Here is a 10,202-nt window from a genome sequence, read left to right as displayed (position 1 = left end):
ATCACTTGACATGTTTTGCATTTCATTCATGCTATGTAAGTCTTGTTAGACCTTTAGCTCTTAAAACATGATCTTGTGACTTTGTTTGTTTGTCTTTATGCTTTTTAGGACTTTTTGTTCGTTTTTATGGACTAACTTGTATCTAATCAAGTTTGTTTCCATGTTTGTGTTTGTTGTTTATTTGTGTGGTTGTTCTTTTTGCAGATGTTTCGTTGTTCCTCCTGCGGTAAAGATCAAGTGATTGACCGCACTTCATCTCCTGTATCAAATAGGACTTGTCATTTTTCGATTTTGACAACAAGAGATTCAAGACCTTCTTAGATTTTCAACCTTTCGCCAACAACTTCGAGGGTGCACCTACTGTGGTGGAAAGGGTTGTAAGGTTTGACACCCTAGGATCCACCTTCATCCTTAAGATATTTATGAATAAGGATTGGGCAAACTTGTTTGGAAACTTTGAGGATCCTGTTGACAAATTGGTCAAAGAATTCTACTCGAACGCTTGGTTCACTGGAGTTGAATTGAAGTGCTGGGTTCGAGGAAAGGATTTTATCATCACTCTAAATTATCTAGTGAAGATTCTTCACATTAATCATCCGAAGAATGTGGACATTTCACCGTATGATGACAGACTAACTTCAGTGACAGAGATTCTTGACATTTTAGGAGCTAATCATGAAGTCTCCTCCAAAGGCACTTCCATTGGGACTGCAAAATTTGGACTGGAATTGAAGACTCTCACATTGATCATGTTCTTCAACCTATTCCCTTTGTCCAACACCGGTTTCATCAATCTCAAAAGAGCACAATTTTTGTGTGATTTGATCAAAGGAGCTAAAATTGACATTTGTGCTCACATATTTCAGACCATGGGAAAAACGGCAGGACGATCAGTTGCAAAAATGTGTCTTCCCTTCTGTAGTCTTGTCATGAAGATCATGGTTCTTAAAGGTGTTTGTCCACCAAAAGAAGGAACTATCTTGTTTCGTCAACGACGAATATCATTTATTTCCCTTCAAATGAGCAAGAGTCATTCCTCTGCTGAAAGGGCAAAGCAAAGTCCCTCCAAAAATCCAAAGAGCGACTCCTCCCAACATGCCACTCCTAGACAATGATCAGCTGCTCCCACTATCCCCGGGCATTCCGAGATTGCATTTCCTCACACTCTTAAGCCGCAGTCTACTAGCACTCAGTGGGGACCATCTAGTTCTCATTCCAATAGGTTGACAACCTTGGTTGAGGGATTGCATGAGCGTATTTCTAATCTTGCTAATGTCATATATTCTACCAACAACCAGGTTCAAATTCATCTAACTACCATTGAGACACAATTGGATGAGATTCAACGCAAGCTAGAGGAAAGCCTTTAGCTATTCGTGCCAAAAAAGAGGAGAGCAACTCATTGTATATCTTTGACTATAGCATATAGTAAGGGGGGAGATCTGTAGTCTCAAAATGAGGAAGCTAACCTACAGCCACACACACTTTTGGATAGCCTAACCATTGTTTGGCTAGTCTAGTTTACTTTAAGTTTTTTTTTAACTTTTGGATATTTACAATGCTTTCGTTTAAAGCTTTCAAGTACTTTAGTTTAAAACTTAGTTTTCTTTAGTACTTTTTGTATCTTGGTTTTTATAGTTGTTTTGATGCTTATTTCTTTCTAATGCTCTTAGCTTTAGTTTCTTTAATGCATCATGTTTGTTGGACATGCAATTGATTTTAGCATTGCTCTTAATTGCATTGCGTGTCCGAATGATCATTTACTTGATAAATGTTCATTGTAGTCATTTCCTAATGACTGTTCATGTTTGATCAAGTTATGCTTTATTGCTTACATTTCATTTGATATCTTGATTGCATTTTACTTTTTCTTTATACATGCCTTGTGTTTTACTTATCCCGTACTTAATGAAGTTTATTTGTTATGTGCAAGTGTTTTAGGATACAGGTGTATATAGTTCAAGTGTTTCACAGCCTTTAGATTTAGGTGTGAGTGAGTTTTGCCTATGTTCCCAAACTCACGTTTAAGTCTAGAGTCTGTTTAGGGGTTTTGTTATGGAATAGCCAAAGGGGAAGATTGTAAAGTTGTGATTTCTAACTATATTGCGTTGGCTTTAATTCCGTGTCAAATTTTATTATAATTTCTTCAATCATTTTTTTCTGTATGTATGTGGGTTTTAATTGTAAGGGATGAGTGTGAGAGATCAGTGAAGAATCAAGTTTCAAAAGTTGAACAAGTGGATTTTGCGACTGGCTCGCGAGAAGCAACCCATGAAAAGAGCCACATGTAGAGCACATGATTGGAAGATGAAGAGTCGTGCCAAGCTAGATTTTTTGCAACTATCTCGCGAGTAAGGCCAACTCGCGAAGGACCCACGAAACTTTCTATTTGGCAAAAAGTTGTGTTTTGCTTTACCAAGTCTTTACGCACACTATATATACCCTCATTACCCACAAATTGTAAGGAGTGCTTTTCAAAGAGAAAATCCTAGAAAATACACTTGAGAGTTAAAGATTGTTATATCCACAATCATCTACACATTTCCTTGTAGTTTTTCTCAACTCCTACCTCTCCATCTCTATACCTTTGAGAGGTTGCTAGCTCAAACACTTACCACACTCATTCTGAGTGTAAAATGAGGTTTTGGTGCTGCTAGGAGGCATTGGAAGGAGTCATTCATTGGCGAAGGCAATCGGGCTGAATTGTGGGATCCGAAAAGCTAGAGAAGACAAGACTCCAAGAAGTCAGTTGATAGCAGGAACTTGGAGGGCTCAAGTACATGGAGTAGACTAGGTTTGAAAGGTCTTTTGTTATTCGTGTACTCCAATTTTATTCTCTAGTGGATCAATTTCGACTTGGAGGGTCGCAAAGAAGTTTTTCACCGAGTTCTTCGGTTTCCTCTTTGATAGCGTGTTTCAATGTTATCTTGTGTTTGTATCTCTCTTCCCTACTCTTCAAACTTTCATTTTATTGTTGATAATGTATGAATATGGCTTAGGGTAGTGTTATCGGTTCTTTGCGTTTATTTACTCTTGTTCCGCACTTAGTATAAGCTAGAGTAAAAGTTATTTAGCCGTAATTTTTAATTGGAGGTCTGAACAAACTCTTGTGTTTTAGCACAAATCCGAGCTTTTAGATAGTTACCAGAGGGCAAGTATTTCCACAATTAATGCCTCTAGAAGCCAGTACATCTCTAATAGGAATGCTGTTGTGGTGGAATAATCGGAGGAAGTTTATGATTCTTGGCAGCATGTCAAGTTTCCAAATCCAATGTCCTTGGAAAGGAGGTTCAGGTTCATGGGCAGTTCTGGCCAAGAGATAAGCAGAGTTGATGGTAAACTCCCCATCTTTTGAATGCTTCCACATAATTGTATATTCTCCATTACCATATTCTTGAAAAGGAATGGCTTTAATCCTATCCTTAATAGCCAGGCAGGGGAAGGTCAAAAGAAATGGAGTCCCAATTCCATTCATGCTCATGTCGCAAGTCAGAAACAGCAAGGTTCATTTCATCCCGTGTCAAAAGGCCTTCAATGAGCTCTCTTAGGGAATGTCCTTTAATCCAATTATCAGTCCACAAATTTTTCCTCGAACCATTCCCTACTCCCCAACAGATTCCCTTGGAGAATATTGGGAATCCCAGCTTGATGTCTGTCCAGTTGGGGGATGAGGGAAGGTTCTGGGTCTTCAGATCTTCTCCTAGAAGGTGAACGGTACTTGTTGAGAATCATTTTTTCCCCAAATAGCATTTTTTTTTCCTAATACATCCTCATGTGAATGATGTGTTGAAAAATACACATATATACATATATAAGTAAACTTTTGATGAACTTCGCGATTTTGTAAACAAATTATATATCAAACTGAAATTTTATAAACTATGTTATTGCGTAAAAGAAATATAAGTAACAAGTAGACTTACAAACCAGAGGAAAAAGAATACAAAACATTATTTGATTAAGGCCAGTGTTTTACACTATGTTATTGGGACAATTTTTTTGCCTCCCATAACAGAATAATTATCTTCAACACACCGAAGCATTGCTATCTATGTGCTCAGTGCACTAGAATTGTGTGTTTTTTTTTTTTTTTTCTTTTTTGCCTCTCTCTCTAAATGGGTTCTTTATAGATCAAAACAAAAACTCTTACCAAAAAGAGGTTTCTCTGTCGCTAGGAAGGTGGCTCTCTCCATCTCCCAGACAGTAGAATTGTCGTACCTTCTTGTAAGGTTTTTTCTTCCCTCTCGTGACAGTGTCACGTGTAGGGCTTGTGGTTCTTTCTCTTTTTTCGGGGTTTGGGAAACAGTATTGTTCTTCTCTCTTTCTTTTCTCCCTCTGTCTTGTTCTTCTCATCTCCCTCCCTTTTTCTTTTATTTTTTTTAATTCAATCATGGAAGATCTCACACGGCATTGGAATTGCTTATCCCTTTCCGAAAGGGAAGGAGATGATCTATATTTCAAGAAAGACAGGTGTTCGAAAGAGTATATCATAGCGGCACAGTTTTTAACTAAACGGGCACTGAACATGGAGGCGATAGCGAAGACCTTCAAGCCGCTTTGGAGGGCAGACAATGGGTTTACGGTGAGCAAGGAAGGATCCCACAAGGTTCTTTTTGTTTTTGATAATAAGGAGGATGTTGACCGTATACTCTCTAGCGAACCTTGGAGTTTTGACAAAAATTTGGTAGTCCTGGAGAAGTATGAAAGACAAACTCCCCTAGACGAATTAAAATTTGATAAGGTGACCTTTTGGGTGCAAGTACACAACATCCCAATTGGTTATAGAAGCAAATCAGTAGCTGAAGACATATGCGAGGCGATAGGCCGGGTGGATAAATCAACAAAAACTTCGGACAGTGAGGGTGGAAATTATGTTAGAGTTCGGGTAACAATGGATGTTTACCAACCACTCTGCCGTGGGAGGGTAGTCACCTTTGAGGAAGGCGGAAAAACTTGGGTAAGTTTCAGGTATGAACGATTACCTAACATATGTTATTGGTGTGGCTGTTTTGACCATGGTGACAGGGATTGTGATATCTGAATCCAAAGCAAGGGCTCTCTCAAAGCAGAGGAGCAGCAATTTGGTTCCTGGATCAGAGCAACTCAGACAGGTCCGCCAAGGAAAAGTGTTGTAAGGGTCTCGGGGTTCTATGAGGACAGGGCGGAAAACTTATCTACTCGGCAGCGGAGGGAGTCAAGACCAAGTCCGGCGACTGAGACGATGCCAAAGTCCAATATGGCAACGTCCAACATGAGCGCTGATTTTGCGGATTTCCAGGCTCCAAAATCTCCTAATCCAACGCCCATGAATAGCAATGAATGCCCTGTTGCTCGGGATTACGGAAATAAAGGAGAATCTTTTACGCAGAAATTGAGGGAAATAGACAAAGAACTCGGGATTTATGAGGATCCTCTCAATTCTGGAATGACCGAGATTGACACTACCCAGAAGGAAAATGTTCAGAATTTTAATATGGGGGATATAATGTCTAAACTGACACCCACTCAAGACACGTCACCGACCCCACCAAGAATGAGTCAACCAATCAAAACTCATGCTTTTGCTTTTCATGACGTGACAAATTCTCACCATGCTCCCCTGCATGCAGAAAACCCATCCCAGACCAAGTGGAAACGTCTTGTACATGAAGCAGTGGGTACATCTCACAATCAAGAAGTGTCCATTGGTTTGAAGCGTCCCAGTAATATGGCTGTTGACCCCAGTGAGTTACCATGCAAAAAAATGGTGGTTTCACACGAGGAGAAGGAAAACTTTCAGGTAATGGCGGAGGCTGTTTTTCAGCCCCGCCAAACGCAATGAGTTGCATAGTTTGGAACTGCAGGGGGCTTGGGAACCAACTAGCAGTTCAAGAGCTTGCGGACTTGGTGCAAGCAAAAGCTCCCGCTGTCGTGTTTTTAGCCGAAACACTGGCAGACGAAGCTAGGCTAGAGTATGTGAAAGACCGGATTCGTTTTGACAAGAAATTCGTCGTACAGAGGATTAATAGAGGTGGCGGCTTGGTGGCTTACTGGAAGAATGATATTTCTGTTGACATATTATCATCTTCTTTGAATCATATTGATATGGTTATCAACAAAAACTCAGATGCAGCTTGGCGGTTTACTGGCTTTTACGGTGAGCCCAAGACACACAAACGACATGAGTCATGGGATCTTCTTCGCCGCCTAACTCATCAGAATTCATTACCTTGGCTGTGTGCCGGGGATTTTAATGAGATTGTGAAGCAATCGAAAAAGCTTGGAGGACGGATACGACCGCTCGGTCAGATGCAGTTGTTCCGTGATGTTTTGGATGAATGTGGGTTTGTCGATTTAGGCTTCAAGGGCTCTTCTTTCACCTAGAGTAAACATTACAGGAATGGAGTCTCTATATGGGAGAGGCTTGACAGAGCCCTGGCTTCCTACGAATGGCTTGCAAAATATTCTGGTACAAGGGTTCATCACGTAGACAGCACTACTTCCGATCACAAGTTTCTGTGGATAGAGCGGTCGGAACTGGATTGTTCACCAAAGAAAAAATTGTTTAGGTTTGAAGAAATGTGGTTAGGCGACAAGGGATGCGGAGAAACAGTGGAAGGAGTTTGGCATGCTCAGTACGAAGAGGAAGGTAACACAAGGGTGATTCGGAAAGTGGAAATTTGTGGAAAAGCACTCACAAAATGGAGCCGTGACTGTTTTGGCAACATTAGGAGAGAATTGGAGAAAAAAAGAAAGGAGCTAAGTCGGATTGAGAACATGGCACTCCAAGGTGGCAGCTCGGTCAGACTTGTTGCTTTAAAAAAAGAAATCAACTCCCTTATGGACAAAGAAGAACGAATGTGGCGCCAGAGGTCCCGCACCATGTATTTGAAGGATGGAGATCGAAACACCCACTTCTTTCATAGTCGTGCGACACAGAGGAGACGTAGGAACCTTATTACTGGGATTAAAGACCAAGCCAACAATTGGTGTACCAATCCGGATCAGATTTCAACCACTTTTCTTGCTTACTTCCAACATTTATTTTCGTCCTCCAATCCATCAATTGCAGTGACAGACTTGGATACCATTCCCCAGATTGTTACAGAGGACATGAACAAAATTTTGACTAGCGAATTTCAGGCTTGGGAGGTTGAATTGGCATTGAAACAGATGGCGCCACTCAAAGCACCCGGGCCGGACGGGATGCCTCCATTGTTTTATCAGAATTTTTGGGAATTGGTAAGCGGTGATGTAATTCATGATATATTGTGTTTTTTAAATTCTGGTAATTTGCCTAAGTCTTTAAATCACACTTTTATCACTTTGATTCCTAAAAATAAAAGTCCTGAAAGGGTTACTGAGTATAGACCCATTAGTCTCTGCAATGTGCTTTACAAAATCTTTTCTAAGGTTCTTGCCAATAGATTGAAGAGAGTACTCCCTAAGATCATATCTGAACACCAGAGTGCCTTTCTGAAAGGTCGTCTCATTACAGATAACATTCTAGTTGCTTTTGAAACATTACACTACATGAAAAATCACAACTCTGGTAACATGGGGTTCATGGCTCTCAAACTTGACATGAGCAAAGCATATGATCGGGTTGAGTGGTCGTTTTTGAAAGCAATGATGACTCAGATGGGTTTTAATGACCGGTGGGTGGCTTTAATCATGGAGTGTATTTCCTCAGTCACATATTCTCTGTTGATTAACGGGGAACCTTATGGAGATATAAGGCCGAGCCGTGGTATTCGCCAGGGCGACCTTCTGTCACCCTACCTCTTCCTACTCTGTTTAGAAGGTTTACACCGGATGATCCAAAAAGCAGCTGATAGAGGTGACATCCAAGGTGTTTCTATTTGTCGTAATGGCCCCAAACTAACCCACCTGTTTTTTGCAGACGACAGTCTCTTGTTTTGCAGGTCTACCATCCATGATTGCCAAAAAGTAATGGATATCTTGTCTTCTTATGAGGAGGTGTCGGGCCAGAAACTAAATAGAGATAAAACTGCCCTTTTCTTTAGCAAGTCTACGCCTGGCGATATGCAAAGACAGATTATGGATATCCTTGGAGTAACAAAATTGAAACAATATGAAGAATATTTGGGCTTGCCAGCTATGGTCGGTAGAAATAAAAGAGCAAGCTTTGATCATCTAAAACAAAAGGTCTGGAAAAGATTACAGGGCTGGGAAGGGAAGCTTTTATCTCAAGCAGGAAGGGAAGTCCTAATCAAATCGGTTATTCAGGCAATACCCACCTATACGATGAGTTGCTTCAAATTACCCATCACTCTATGCCACGAAATTGAGTCGCTTGTAAGAAAATTCTGGTGGGGTCAAAGAGGAGATAGGAGGAAAGTTCACTGGGTAAAGTGGGATGACATGTGTCAACACAAAGATCACGGGGGATTGGGTTTTAAAGACCTATCAATGTTTAACGAGGCGATGCTTGCTAAGTTAGCTTGGAGACTGCTACAAGATGATAATTCTTTGTTTTACAGAGTTTTTAAGGCCAGATTTTTTCCCAGAAGCTCTATCCTAGAAGCTAAGGATTCATCCTCGGCTTCATATGCATGGAAAAGTATTTTAAAAGGTCGGGAAGTAATTCTGAAGGGAGCTCAATGGAGGGTGGGGGATGGAAAGCAAATAAGGATTTGGGGTGATAATTGGTTGCCTTCAAAAACATCAACCAAAATATCAACCCCAGTCCTATTTGGGTAGGAAAATTCATGTGTGGGAGTATTGATAAACCCGGTAACAAGAAGCTGGAGGAGTGAGGTTATTGACCATGTGTTCAATGATCGGGAAGCAGAGACCATAAAGAGCATCCCACTTAGCTCTACAAATCAACCAGATCAACTCATCTGGCCTTTCACCCCCACGGGTCACTACTCAGTAAAATCGGGTTACCGATTCTTACATGAGAATTCAGAGAAGTTTCAAGGCCCAACTCTTGATACAGTTTTTTGGAAGAAAGTTTGGGGTATGGAGGTCCCTAGCAAGATAAAAAACTTTACATGGAGAGCCAACAGAGAAGCATTGCCTGTTAAAAGAAATCTATGTCGTAGGAAGATTACACAGGACGATCAGTGCGAAATCTGCAAGGAGAAGATCGAAGACTTCTCACATGCACTTTTCTTTTGTTCTGATGTGCAGGTTATGTGGAACATGGAACCTCAATGGAGATGGATAGCAGAGATGGAAGGCAACAGCGTTAAGGACATTTTCAAGCGAGCTTTTGTAGACCAGTTAGACACGGAGCTCTTGGCAGTCACAAGCTGGAACGTATGGAACCGGAGGAACAAGATCCGTTCCAAGGAAGTAGTTTGTCCGTTGGACCAGATTCATACTCTGTCAAAAGATCGCAAAACAGAGTTTCAGCAACTTCACACCACCATAAGGAAGCCGCTACACAGGAATCACACGAGATGGAAGACGCCGGATCATGGCTTCTACAAAGTAAACTACGACGGAGCCATTTTTTCGCAGCAAGACAAAGCTGGAATCGGCATCGTTATCAGAGATGAAGAAGGCGCAGTACGGGCGTCAATGTCGCAACAATTGCCACTCCCAACAACAGTGGCTCAGGTCGAAGCGTTAGCTGCCAGAAAAGCCGTGGAATTTGCTTTAGAGCTCGACATCACCAAAGTCATCTTTGAGGGAGATTCAAAATCCATATGTAGAGAACTTCAGGACCCGGGTCCTTCACTGGCTCTTCATGGCCACTTGATACAGGATGTCGAATTTTTGTCCAACTCTTTTCATTCTGTTATCTTTTCTCATGTACGCCGTGAAGGGAACACTGTAGCTCATGCTCTGGCCAGAAGTGTTATTAGCAGGCCTAGTTTAACTGTCTGGATGGAAGATGTACCACCAGACATTCGCCACCTTGTTCAAGCTGACTCTAGCCTTAGTTGATGAATAAAAAGCAGTATGTTTCATTCTCAAAAAAAAAAAAACAAAAACAAAAACAAAAACAAAAACTCTTTGAATGCAATTTGGGACCAAATATTTATAGAAAAACCGTAATTTTCAAAACAATTGCCACCGTTCATGATGAACAGACTATTTTGAATGAATAAATATTGATGAACAGACACACTATTCAGACTATTATTTTTTAAATATTTAATTAGATCCATGACCAACCCATCGCAATCCAACCCGGTTTGGTTCGGGGCAAAGTGAAGCAAGGCATGAGTGGTCGTTGTTCCCGGGAG

The sequence above is a fragment of the Quercus robur genome, chromosome 2 (genome assembly GCF_932294415.1).
Source record: "Quercus robur chromosome 2, dhQueRobu3.1, whole genome shotgun sequence".
NCBI lineage: Eukaryota > Viridiplantae > Streptophyta > Magnoliopsida > Fagales > Fagaceae > Quercus > Quercus robur.
This window is presented reverse-complemented; position numbering follows the sequence as displayed.